Source organism: Triturus cristatus, chromosome 5_1 (assembly GCF_964204655.1).
Source record: "Triturus cristatus chromosome 5_1, aTriCri1.1, whole genome shotgun sequence".
NCBI lineage: Eukaryota > Metazoa > Chordata > Amphibia > Caudata > Salamandridae > Triturus > Triturus cristatus.
The window spans coordinates 1,012,698,650-1,012,711,876 of NC_140587.1; the positions used below are offsets into that span (position 1 = coordinate 1,012,698,650).

The following is a 13,227-nucleotide window of genomic DNA, read 5'->3' on the forward strand; positions in this document are numbered from 1 at the left end:
GGACCGACTGGATAAATACACGCTCAAACAATTTAGGCAGAGACTACACAGGGAAGGGGACAAATTTGGGAGACTGCTCGCATGGATTCTGCGTAGGGAACAAACGACCACACTTACAACACACCCGATGTCGACTGCCGGTACCAGGGTTACCACCAGGGCAGGAATAGTGGGCGTTTTCAGGAGCACCTGCGTATACGCTACAGACTCAAACATAACCTGACCCAATATGTAGCATTCTATGGACCTTGTGGTGTACTGACACAAATTGTGAGTGACGGAGGCGGAGCTGCTGTTGGGGACCACGGCGAGCAGTGAGGGGAGCAGCAAGGGGAGCGCAGGGCTGCTACCACTGCTGCCGCTGGTTTTCTCTTCTATTTTTCACCAGCCCTTCAGCAGTTTGGCCCGGTGCCTACTCCCCGGTTCCCTCGATGGGGGAACACGTGCAAGAGGCCAGCAAAGGGAGGCAGTGACTTTTGCACTTGCAATGTTATGGCGATTGCGGGCAACAAGAGGGGGCGGAGCGGGCAGTGCCTGGCCTCGACGCATCAACTGCAAGGCTGCCCGGGGGGGTTGCGCAGTAGCCCCCCCTAAAAGGGCGACCGCCTTAGTGCCACAGGAAGGCACGGGAGGCACCGGTCTAGTCCCTGGGCCACGGCCAGGGAGGACGTCCGGTTGACCCACTTCCGGGAAAGGGGGAGGGGACAAGGGTATTTAGGTTGTCCCCCCGCGATGTTCGCCCTCTTGTCCCTCGACGTCTCGCCTTATCGGTCGTGTCCTCAGGAGCTGCCTTAACGTGCGGTGAGTGATCTCCCCCCCACCCCCCCTGAGGCCGGGGTTGCTCAACCCGGCTTCGGGTTGGTGGCAGCTCGCCAGTGAGGGGGGGAGGGGCAGCTCTGGGTGGGCTATGGCAGCGGCACCCCCTCCGTTCAGTGCCAACACTGTGCGGACTGGGTAGGGGGCAATGAGGGGGAGGTATGCGGTGTGCTCCGCTGTATCGAGGTCGCGTCTGTTCATGTTTAGCCGTGTCCGTGGTTGCGCAGGAGCTGTGCCATGGTGAGTCTGCAACCGCCCCGCCCCCCCCTTTTCCTCTTGTCAGCTTAAGCGGCACTGCCAGACCATTGCAGTGGAGGGATGTCCGCTGTGAGGGGGGGGGGCGATTCGGCTCCATGCGCCAGGGTCGGTCGCTGTCTTCCCGGGTAGTTTCCTGTGTGTGTCGGGGTAGCGGCAAGCGATACCTTGAGTGTTGGAAACCAGCGTTCGAGACTCGGGGTCGCGTCCAAAGGCATGCGATTGGTAGAAATAGTGAGCAGAGTTCACACAGTCCGGTATCGACTGCAGGACACGGGTTCCGGCCTGGGGGCCGTGTCCACATCCTGTGATCTTAGGCTATTACTTAATCTCCCCTGCCCGAATGTGTAATGCAAATCGGTGCTACGGCACAGCGCTCCGATACCTTCGGGTCGAGGTTGCGCCCACGTGGGGGGCACCCAACAGCCCCAGGCAGGGGAAGGCTTAACTGCCGACTTTGGGGCAGGAAACCAGGGTTCTTGTCTGGGGGTCGCGTCCTCCTCCTGTGATTTGGGTTAATCACTTATTCTCCCCGTGCCTGAATGTGTCATGTTAATCGGTGCTCCGGCACAGCGCTTCAATACCTTCGGGTCGAGTTCGCGCTATAGATATGATGGTGCCGACTCCTGTCCCGCATGTCGCGCCGGTCGGGTGCAGCGTGGGGAGAGTTATCGGGGTCTGATTGTGCTGGCTCCCGGTTGGTGCGCGGGTGGGTTGGCAGACCGGGCTTGGGCCTTGGAGGGCCTGGGTTTCCCATGTTTAGCGCTCCAAATCTGTGTAACGCAGCCCCCCGGGCAGCCTTGCAGAGGCATCACTTTCTGCGCAGCACGATCTGCTTCCTGCGAGTGTGAGTTATGTCGCAGCCAGTCATTGTTTTGTTTTAATGTTATCCCGTAAGGGGAGGGTGTCAGTTGGAGAACAGCTGCACCGTTTTACAGGCCGCAGTAATGCCACGCGGACATTATTAGTACCCCATTCAGAAAGTGTATTCAAAGCTGTGAGAAGCATGCATCTCATTTTTGGTAGTCACAGCTTTCTCTTCTGCAATTTTTCTGTTTTAAAAAATATATCATTCCCTTCTCCGTCACGTTTGGGTGCAGGTGCAAGCAATTTCGACAATTTAGGGCAGGTTTACCCCCATTCCAGTATTTTAGCTTCAGGCGTGTATTGTGATGCAACTGCGGGTACAAAACTGGGAAAATGAGCTAAGGTCTGCCTTTTTCTCCTGTGAAATACCATTTCTAACCAGCAAATAGAAGACATCAGTTCAAACGTAATTTGGAGTTGCCCAAAATATTCTTAAATTATGATTAGACTCCCAGATTTACAATTTTACTGGTTTCTTACAGATAAATTCAGACAGAAAACAATGTGTTGCCTGTCCGTATTTCTTTAATTTTTTAAAGTGGAAAATACTGAAAATAGTGGTTCTTCTGAGAGAATCTTATGTTTTCTTCCACGAACTCCAGGCAAAAGCTGGGCAGATAGACAGCATTTGGAGGTTAAAGAACGGGATGAGATGTCCTTAAATACAGGCATATGTTAACATCCATTTGTTGCATAACACTAATATGTACCTGTGGGGTTGGGTTTTGTTTATGTGGCTGCTTCATTTGCTAAAACGTGACCGGCATCCACATACAAGTGCGCATTTAAGTTAAAAAAATGTGGAAACATACCATGTACAGCGCTCTTTCACCTTCGGGTCGAATTCGCGCTATATTTGAGATGCAAAATGAGAAGGGTGCTTTTGATTTCTCCTTTGGTCCCAATGGCATGTTCAGAAGTAGACATGCACAAGCACGCCTCACCTGATATGCAGAACCAACATTAGATTAAATATACCACATGTAGGCGGTGGAAATGTAATTCCTTAGCAAGTGATGTGTAGTGAAATGTCCCCTAACACATATATGAAAGTAGTACACGTTGACTCTGGAAAAGTATATTAACGCTGTACAATGATACTCTGAAGTGGCAAGGGGGATAACTGAGGGAGACTCAGCCCTTACATGTAGAGATGAGTGCGTCGCAATGGGTCAGTCAAATGTATGTATTTGTTGACACCATAATGCATACTAAATCGCCTCTCACTCATCAAACATTTTGACAAATTGAGATATAGAGAACACACTTTTTGCATAGGTGGGGAAGCTGGGATTTAAATAACTCCCTCTGGACAAAGCTTGTAACAATAAGCTAATTCGCACCACGAACCGGTAACCGTCGCCGGTCAATGTCCGTTATTATTTTAATAATAAAAAAATTAAAAAAAGTCAATTTCAACATGGGAATTGTCAATGTTCTCTAATATACCTCCGCACTTCAGAAGCCAGGCTGCGCTGCTGGGCGAATCACTAATCTCCTGGGCAGGTATGTGCAATGTAATCAGTGCACACGCTAGCACGCTAACACTTTGTGTGTTGTGGGCAATTCAAATATTACAGTGCCCTGTACAATATTATGCGGTGCGCACGCTGGCAGGCTAAGACAGACCGTTCGGTGCTTCTGGACAAATTACTCATCTCCTGTGCCTTTCGGCAGTGTAATGCGGTTTGCACGCTCTTACCATTCTGTGCTTCTGGACAAATCAATCATGCAGTGTATTGCGGTGCGCACGCGAGCGCGCCAACGCAGCTCCGTGCTTCTGGACAAATCACTTATCCCCTGTGCCTTTGTGCAGTGTAATGCAGGCGCACGCTAGCGTGCCAACATCTTTCCGTGCTCCTGGGCAATTCACTTATCTCCTGTGCCGTTATACAGGCAATGCAGTGCGCACCCAGGCGCGCAAATCCGTTCGGTGCTTCTGGGCTATTCACTTATCTCCCGTGCCAGGTGCAATGTTAGGCGGTGCGCAGGCTTGCGCTCCAATATCGTCGGGCGAGTCGCGGCAAATAATTTCTGCTGTGCATACCAGAGTTGCTCTGGCTATGAGCAGAGGAATGGTGCGGTCAAGCAGGCTGGCCCTGGCTGCCGGCAGCCCAGTCTGGCACGTCACAAACGGATTGTGGCGGAAGGAAGGCAGGGAAGTGGGGTGCTCCGGACAAGGGGGGCAATGGTGATGCCTGATTTTGATCGCCGGGTGCATCGGTGGGTGGGACCTCAACCTTGCCACAGCATAATGGTGGTTCATACACCACCCAGGTGAACGAGATACGCGGATCTAGCTCTAGCCAGGGACCCTCTCTGCTGCTTCTATATAACGCCAGCTTAGAATGCTCTAGTGGGAAGCCAACATTAAATCATTCTTCAAGAATGTTTGCATCAAATATGTTGATGGGCGATAGATTGTTGGCCAACCTGGGAGTCATCAATATCCGGAGCCTAGCACTCATGTGGATGTCCGTACTGTGGGGTGGAGCGAATATAAACTTGAACAGGAGACCCATAAAATCCATAGTAATAAAAGGTTTAAAGTGCACCGAGGCCGGCTGCTGCCAACATAAATTCTCATTGGGAGGTACCCTGACGGCTTTTTGTCATTTACGCACTAAACAGTATACGTCAGATACAATTGGTTGTGTACTGCAGGGGGTAGGTCTCTTAACACTCGCATCCCTGCCAATATATACGCACAGGGATACCCCTCCACAGATCTCAACCTTGAATGCTTTAAGGCGGCCGTACCCCGCACTGCATGTGCCAACAACAGTGGTAAGGCAGTTCCTCATAGCCAGGTCACTGGTACCATGCAATGCCACGCCTTATGGCCATATGCCAGGGACTTGCGGCTATTCCGTCATCTCCAGCACAAGTTGCATTAAAATGAAATAAAGCCAGAGATGTTGCAGCTTAAGCAGGCACCTGCCTATAAAATATCGACAGGATCTCATGTGCAGTGGTAGGCCCATGGCTAGGTGCACTGGTAATCTTTCGTCCCCTTATACTGCCTTTATTTAGAGGTTAAAGCAGGTACCAGGTGGGGATACCTTGGGGCAGCATTGCCATGCCTGAACGCACGTAGGGAGGATGAATAGTGTCCCAAGTTGCGCAGCATGATTTACTTTGTATAGGAAGTTTGTCAGAAGCTTCCTTTGGTTGGATCCTGTTGAAGGTAGGAGTACCCATCTTCGCAGTAACTGTGTGCTCCCCTGTGGTAGGATTTGGCTTGTCGGTTACATTCAGCTTTCCTCCTGTCCAAGCTATGCTTCTAGCCTTGGGGGGGGGGGGGGGGGGGGGGGGAGGGGGGGCGTGTTTGCCTCTTTTGGCCTCTTGGAGTTCAAGGGAGATAGAGGCGTGTTAGCTCCCCAAGCTTGATTGCCACGTTGCTGCGCTTCTTGACAGATGTTGTATGTCTCCAGACAAGTGCTGCTTGCAATTTTAGTTTACATTGGTTTGGTGAACACATTATCCTTTCACTTGCGGTCGGAGAATGTAGATTATGTGGTGGATTTAGCATTTCTTGTCCTGGGACCATTAGGACTAATGCTCCGTTAGTAAGGGAACCCCCTGTGGGTTAGGCGTGCATGGCTAGGATCTGAGGGTATCCAGCAAAGGCTTGCTTCCAAGGTTTGTGAAGTGGATCAGATGGGCCAAGCTGTGCTGCATAGCACCACGCATATTCGATAGGTCGCAGTTTGAATACTAGGTCCTATGCACGGTCACTGGCAGGTTCAGATTTTTTACGCCTGCCACCTTCGCGTATATTGTACGTTCGGGACGCATGTTATACGTTCCACCGACCCTCCCCCACGGGAGGTGATTACACAATTTCAGCGTTTAATTTCCAGCGGGCCAAGAGGGGCGAGTTGTGGGGCAGCAAGATTCCTGCAGCAGGGAGCGCCGCCAGGCGGCAAGGACTTGGAGAGTATCTGGGATTTGAAGGTCCCGCTGGGTGCCTGCCACCTGGCCACTGCATGTGGTTGATGGTGATCTCCAAGGGCTTAGGAGGGGTCTTGACAAAAATCACCGGGGCTGATTCACAGGCGGGTGCGGTGGTTTCGATCTCATTTCGTATGATGCTCCCTGTCGGTTGTGTCTAATGTTCATCTAAAAGGGTTTTAAATCAACAGCCTCTCTTCTCAGCCATACTGTGAGCAGTATGCAAGCGGTTTGTGGATCAGTAGGTTGGGGGAAGCACGTCCGTTCCGGGGGTTGTGACTGTGAGTCCTGGTGTGACGCTTTGAGTCCTAGTCCTGCTTGCTGCAGGGCCGGATGAGGGTTGATTCATAATTGGTTGCGATGGATGAGGAGGCAGAACCCTGCAGCACACTCTGCTAAGCTATGTTACTGGTGAATTGTATGACCTAAGGCCGAAGCGGGCGCGTATAGAGCAGGGCCGGAATGATTAGGCCAGGCAGCATGACAAAGGTCTTTTCAGCACTGGCAGAATGGTGCAGGCTGCTAAGTAATGCCATTGCAGAACATATATTTGTCAACATTCTCATGGAAATGATTATTAGCAGGAAGGTATTGAACCATGGTGATCAATTGGTTGTGGGTTCGTGCCCAACAGGAGTAAGGGAATTGCATTCTGTTCCATCAGGCTACGTGTACCGTCGATAGCACCAGCAGCTGTAAAGCTTCTCTTTTCGCCCGGTACTGGGGCTGGCAATGTCATCATCTTTGCAGCCAGACACTGAATAGGCGAAGACATACTTGCGATGGTGCAACGGGCACTCAGCAGTAGAGTCAGCTGAGTCTCTTCATACCCCTGGTATCCGTCAGTGATAAAACGTAAGGTTGTGGCTACACACGAACAGGCACTCTAGGGCAGCTGGGGCGGGAGTGTGCCAGTGCCAAGAGGGTGCGGGTTGCCTTGTTAGGGCTGCTTGTTGGGAGGGAGCACTAATACGGATAGCCACAAGAGCACATTTTGCATTCATAGAAGGCTAAATTGATACTTTTATGGCATGGTGCCAGTTGCTTCAGTTATGCGCATGTTCCTTGGCAGTGTCAGGAACATTCAGAATGCAATGTTGGTGATTAGCCTGTTGTCATGCTTTTCAGAGGTGTTTTAGCTCAGGCATGGCCAAGCATGGGTTAGAGGCCGGTGGTCTGCCCTGGGATTCGTGTTTACAGGCAGGTGAAGCAGCAGAACTTAGAGGGGCTTGGGTCTGACCTCTGGTTACAAGGGCAGAGCCTGGTAAGCTCACTTAGTAGCCCGTCCTTGAGTTCGACGAAATGGTACCATTGATGTGAGTAACGGTAATTGGTAACGTCTCCCGCCCTCCAGCACTGGCTGGCAGCTATGCAGGTTGTGGAAGTGGCCTTCCAACGGTGGTGATTTGGTCCATATGATTGGGGGAAACTCCTGGGAAACATATTTGGGCTACAAAGTAGCAGGAGAACTATTGGCCTTCCCAGTATTCAACACAGAGAGGTATTTTATGCTTTGGTTCCCCCCTGGGTCACGCTGTCCTGTCTGCTCCCTGGTATGCGAGCAGAAGTTTGGGAGGGCAAGGCTTCACATAGGGTGGTGACTGTCGGAAGGTGATGGTCATACTACGAGTAGTGCTAGACTCAGATAGCTGAGGAAAGAGGAAGTAGAGCGGGCTTGTCAACTCTTACCTCCACCCGCATTGGCACTTCCTGGCAGGAGTGGCTTGTCATAGGTATTGTTCTTCAGCCATGCAAAGGTAACATTGGACCAACGCCTATTTATAGGTTCAGATCATATCAGTCAAAATCCACGGGGAGTTTTGAAAGAATGGGGGCACCTGTCCTGATGGGGCATGCTGGCTCCGGTCCTGTAGGGGCTAAGACTTGTTTTGGCTGGACCTGGGGAAGCCCGGTTATCAGCATGTTGTAAGTTAAAAGGCCTACCTTGGTGGGGGGCCCTGGTAGTGACGGTGGCCACTCCCAAGGCTGTGGAGGAGTTACAGGGCGATCCAGAGTCTGCAGATACCAAGGGGTACTTCATGCAGCAGCACAGCGTTGTGCTAAGCCAGGATACCCAGGGATGTTTAGCCTTGTCCCCTGGAAGAACTACAGCGCCCCGTTAGTCCTACGGGCGGTTGTGGGTCTGAGCAACCGGGGGCTGCCATAAGACGCTCCGCCCACATCTTTCGGGGGGGGGGGGGCGTGAGTAAGCGAGTGGACTGGTGGTCCACGGATGGGAGGGGTGGCCCCTCCCAAGATTTGGTATGCACCAATTGGCGACTGCCACGGTGTAATTTAGGCTTATCAGTCGGGCAGGCGGCATAGGGGTTGGCCTGCCCTGGGATCGGATCGCCCGTAAGATAACCCACCATGTTTGCATATTGGTTATGCTAATAAACCTGCAGCAATATTTCTCCACTTATAAAAGTGTTGTGTGGTTTATTGATGTATTATGTGTGTTATGTGACTACAGTTGCCGATATTGGCACTATGCAAGGCTGCCCGGGGGGGTTGCGCAGTAGCCCCCCCTAAAAGGGCGGCCGCCTTAGTGCCACAGGAAGGCACGGGAGGCACCGGTCTAGTCCCTGGGCCATGGCCAGGGAGGACGTCCGGTTGACCCACTTCCGGGCAAGGGGGAGGGGACAAGGGTATTTAGGTTGTCCCCCCGCGATGTTCGCCCTCTTGTCCCTCGACGTCTCACCTTACCCAGTCCTCCGCTAACCCGGCAGCCGGAGGTACAAGGAGTGAGGGGGGGTTAGGTTTTCTAACCTGTTATTTTGTGTTGCAGGAGGAGTTACAGGGCGATCCAGAGTCTGCAGATACCAAGGGGTACTTCATGCAGCAGCACAGCGTTGTGCTAAGCCAGGATACCCAGGGATGTTTAGCGTTGTCCCCTGGAAGAACTACGGCGCCCCGTTAGTCCTATGGGCGGTTGTGGGTCTGAGCAACCGGAGGCAGCCATAAGACGCTCCGCCCACCTCTTTCGGGGGGGCGTGAGTAAGCGAGTGGACTGGTGGTCCACGGATGGGAGGGGTGGCCCCTCCCAAGATTTGGTATGCACCAATTGGCGACTGCCACAGTAAAATTTAGGCTTATCAGATGGGCAGGTGGCATAGGGGTTGGCCTGCCCTGGGATCGGATAACCCACCATGTTTGCATATTGGTTATGCTAATAAACCTGCAGCAATATTTCTCCACTTATAATAGTGTTGTGTGGTTTATTGATGTATTATGTGTGTTATGTGACTACAGTTGCCGATATTGGCACTATGTTCTTGGCGTCCCCCTCTGCTTTGGAGGCCATCTGGCGCAGTGGCCATGAGAAAAGCTTGCCGCAAGGATTCGCAGTCAGTCGTATAAGAGAAGCCAGTGAGACCCGTCCAGCCTTTTGAATTTTAGCCCCACAAAAATGCTGCATTGCTGATTAGTGATGGGCATTTTGTGAAATGAAAAGCAAATAAAAGTAGACCAAAAGTTTAACCTTTTTCTGGAGTGGCACCAGCGACGGGAGCAGTTATTGTAGAGGTGGCAGCCAGGTTATGGTGGGGGACTACGGCTATAGTTGGAGCGAGACTCAAATAAGCTCAGTAAAATTCCGTAGCTCAATAGAATTGTGGGAAGAGAAGTCCCAAAATAACTTTATGCAAGCTTCAGTCCGTCAAGTAAGGGAGCAGTTTAAAACTTTAAAACCAGTAGGTGGAGTAGCGTTGTGAGTGTTAAAAGCCCGGTCCCAAGGAGTAGGGAGATGGGAGTCCAAACGGGGGTTCTGAGTTGGAAATCAAAAAACAGGTTAATATCTGTGAAATGTCAGTTGACCAATCACAGCTGGAATAATATTTGGAGAACAAGATGGTTTAGGACAAGTAGTCCACAGTAACAGGGAGAAATTGCCGGGTCCAGCGTGGGATATAGGGAAAGTAATGACGTTTTCCGATATTTAAAAAAGTAATAAATGGTAAGAAACCGGCTAATATAAAGGAACCTGTTACGAAGTCAGGCATGAGAAAAAGAAAAATTTGACGGTTAAAAAACAAAAAGAGCAAGAAGGCTCAAATTACCTTTTATGCTGCCATAAGAAGAGACCCTTGTTGGGCAATCACTAGCAGAGAGGATTCTGCTGATGCCCTGGGCAGGGCAGTCCCTTCATCGTTGATCCCTAATTCTCATGAATGGGCGGGGTACCGATGTCCCACGGTATGAACTCGAGCAGTTGGGACAGGACAGACAGTACTAGTACACAGCAAGTTCAGTCCCCCCCTAAATGCAGGAGCTGAGCCATTTAGGTCTGCAGCCGAACAGAGATGGTTTAAGGATCGGTAATTAGCCCCTGTGAGGAAGCAGAGTGGGATCTGCAATTGGTGGATATTTTTGCCGATATGTAATGTGCTCTTAATAGATCATGTATTTTATCTCATTTTGAGTCAATTCCAAGATTGTATACAATTTCTTCTAAAGATATTTCTCTGGTGGTCCTCCTGAAGGCCATGGAGATGGCTACATCATGGCCATTTGCCTGGCCCTATTTCTATTCCAGTATCATGGCAGATAAAGTCACAAATTTATTGGATGAGCTTCGAAGGTCAGGTTTTGACATCTATGACTGATTCAGACATAGGCTTGTCTCTTCCCGAAGTGTCAACAACACAGGCAAAGGCACAGGAGAAGGGTGCGGGAGCCTCAATTAACCAGTCCGATCATGTTCCCTTGATGGGGGGGGGGGGGTCAGAGGTTCATGAGCTTGTTGGGCTTGATAATATCCTCATCATGAAATCTGAAAAAGGAAGGCAGATTTTCCCCAATTGTGAAAATTTAGCAAACCAGCATGACATCACAGGGAAATGTATCGCACGGCAATACATGATAATAAGGTAATTTGTAGACTCCTATTTTCTAGATCCTGATGATATTGGGATTAACTTGTCATGGAACACTGTGTGCCTGAAAAATAATTCAGACTCTTTGCCGGCTGTTATTGAGCAGAGAAACGTTTTGATCATTGTATTGCAGGAAACCTGGGAATGATGTGGAAATGAGCGACTATAAGATATTTAGCACTAGAGCAGTTAAGTGGAATTTCAGTCAGCCTGCGGAGGCCTAGCTGTAATGCTAAGCGTAAATATGAAATTGAGGGGCACATATTATTTCAGCAGAATACAAATTTTTTGACAATCTCAATTTGTGGCTTATTGTCGGAAAAGCAAGGTGAAGGGGTCAAAAGGCTGACCAGACTTAATATTAATTAACTGCTTTTTCCCTCCGAATAAAATGCTGGATAATCAGTTGAAGGAGCTTGAAGCTCTGATGGATATGGTGAGCTCAAGTTTTCCAAAGGTATCAATCCTGCTGATGGTTGATTTTAATGCTAAGATGTCCCTTCACCCAGCAAAGGACAGATTCCAATGGGAGAAAGAAAATGCTTGGGGTATCCTGTGTCACCATCTGGAGCATCACTGGGGGGATAATAGAGGGAGAAAACTAGGTTTGTTGCTTGATAGTTTGCACTTGACTACTGTAAATGGTATATGTGTAGGGGACCAGCCTGCTCCACATACTTTCAGTAATGGAAGGGTGTGTATATTGATAGATTATGTAATGATCTCCACAGAAAGTTTTTGTATAGTTAAGGATTTAGTATTAGGTGGTATAGCAGGCAGAGACCATAAGCCCCTAATCCTCACACTGCATAGAAATACACATTTAAGAGACATGTGGGAAAATAGCGTACCAATTCACTATTTGAATGAGCGTAGACTGGCAGGGATTGGTAAACTAAAATGTTACACTCAAAATAGAATGAAGGATGTACTGAATGTGCAATCTACCTTGCTGTCTCAGCTCATTGTACAGGAGTACGAGAATTTAATTGCCTCCGTAAGCAAAATGGCATCACCAGGCTTAAAGTGAGGCTGGGGCAGGAAGGATTCGATGGGTTTGGCTAAAAAACAGGCCAAGGCTGGGTCGTGGATTGCGGCAGTACTGCCCTCTCTCCCCACTCCTGTTCGTCCTTGCGATAGACCCCCTGGCAATTAGAGCTTAACAACAACAGCATGCCTGCAGTATACAACTAGTAGAGGTACACCATATTATCTCATTGTATGCAGATTATGCTTTATTTTATATCTCTTTACACCTTATTGCAATGCCAGTGCTCCGGGATCAACTGGAGGAATTCTGAGACGTATTGGAACTCCAAGTTAACCAGACAAAATCTCTGATTTTCCCTCTGGCCTCCTTGGTCGACACTCCGGTCGAACAACTCCGCACTCTGGGGTTCCGATGGGAACTGGTTTTGTTTTGATACCTGGAAATCCAGGTAGCTCATACCAGAGCACATCAATTGCAGCTTAATATGGGTAGTGCTAGATTCTCTCAAAAACCCTGTGCCTTAAGGATTAGCTCCCCCTGTTCCTAATGGGCTGGTTAGCCATCTCAAAGATTGTACTTTTACCCAGATGTCTGTACTTACTTCAGAACTCGTTGTACCCACTCCCTGCACAAGTATTTCGACAGCTGGACTCACTCTTTATCTCAATATTATGGGCTTGTGGCCATGGCAGAGTAGCATTGGCTACATTACCCAGGCCATATACAGCAAATGGGGTAGAGGACAGAGATTTGGACTTATATTATAATGCCGCCCAACTGCAACACGCAGCACGATTGCAGGGTGTGAGAAGTGGGCCTGGTTAATGCTGTCCACTAATTAAAGTGGGCACCTTGCAACACTCCAAACAACCCTTATTCATGATTAGGTTTAAGACAACCTTTATGGAAAGCTACCCCACTGGTAGCTATGGAGAGCAGCCTTCAGGCTAAGTCTCGAAGGAATGTAAAGCAGCTTGTTTTACCAGATCAGAACCTCCTCAATGACCAAATGAAAGGAGAACCACACAAGAGATATATAAAATATATGTATTTATTACTAAACACTCTCTACTAATCTCTTTATGATGTTAGAGCACAAAGCACACTATATTAAATCACTAGAACGACAGTAAATAGCACAATACACAGTGGCCTCCAGGGGGAGACCAAACCATATACTAAGAAAGTTGTATAACAACCACGACTTAACTAGACACAGTGTCTAGAGCACATAGAATCACTGGGACCCCAAGGAACCATCCAAATTAGTGACACAGGGGACCCATGGAGGACGGGTGCAGTGTGTGAACACAGGCACAAGCTCCGTACAATCCTATGGGAAAGTCGCGGTTGGAATTTTAAAGATTAAGGACGCTTTGGAGAGGACTTTAAGCAAACCCTTTCAAACATAGAAGGTTCTAAGGCCAGCACCCTTGAGAGTACCGAGATACCGGTGTTACCTATCCCAAA

General features: G+C 49.5%; 1 protein-coding gene across 1 annotated transcript in view; it reads right to left on the bottom strand.

Moving 5' to 3' along the window:
* SLC6A19 (solute carrier family 6 member 19) overlaps positions 1-13,227 on the bottom strand; it is a 793,248-nt gene that overhangs the window by 455,969 nt on the left and 324,052 nt on the right. The window lies entirely within an intron of this gene.